The following is an 878-nucleotide window of genomic DNA, read 5'->3' on the forward strand; positions in this document are numbered from 1 at the left end:
TCCGTAGTGAGGCCCCGTAGCGACCCCCTCGAAGCGAGTACGCTGTATCCAGGTAGTAAGTCCGTCGTGGCAAAACATTGGTCGAAGATGTATGTACGATAGGAGATTGGTGGTAGACGTGGTGTTGGGTGTTGTGTATATTCAGGAGCGTTGATGCGTCTTACAGCTATAATTCATGCTTGTAATAATCTGGAATATATAAAATATAACATATAATCATAAGTATGAAGATAATTATGGTAATATTGCTGTCATATATTAGAAATATTACTATAACTTTATCTGTAACCTCACTATCATATTATAGAGATCTCACCATCATGTTATAAAGATCTATTACATGTCTCATCTTGTAAATGATCACATATGTATGAACCTTTTGGCAAAATGACAGTGCGCTGTCCTATGATAGAGCTGTCACCTACTGGCCMTTACAAATACCCATATATTTCCGCTATTGATGCTAATAAGCGATAGTAAGCTCCCCGGGATACCTCTAAGCACGCTTCAAAGTGATCGTGCTAGCTTGCTAGGAAATTAAAGCTCTTCGACCAATGTTTTGCCACGACGGACTTACTACCTGGATACAGCGTACTCGCTTCGAGGGGGTCGCTACGGGGCCTCACTACGGANTCTTCGACCAATGTTTTGCCACGACGGACTTACTACCTGGATACAGCGTACTCGCTTCGAGGGGGTCGCTACGGGGCCTCACTACGGAGGCTTCATGACGGGGGCTTACCTCTAGGACTACCGGACCTCACTATGGAGGACTCGCTACGGAGAACTCGCCATGGGGGGTCACTACGGTGGCTCACCATAAGGGGGCTACGGGCCTTACTACAGAGGACTCCCTAGAGGGGCTCACCATAGGTTTT

Source organism: Talaromyces amestolkiae, assembly GCF_001896365.1.
Source record: "Talaromyces amestolkiae strain CIB chromosome Unknown scaffold4.1, whole genome shotgun sequence".
NCBI lineage: Eukaryota > Fungi > Ascomycota > Eurotiomycetes > Eurotiales > Trichocomaceae > Talaromyces > Talaromyces amestolkiae.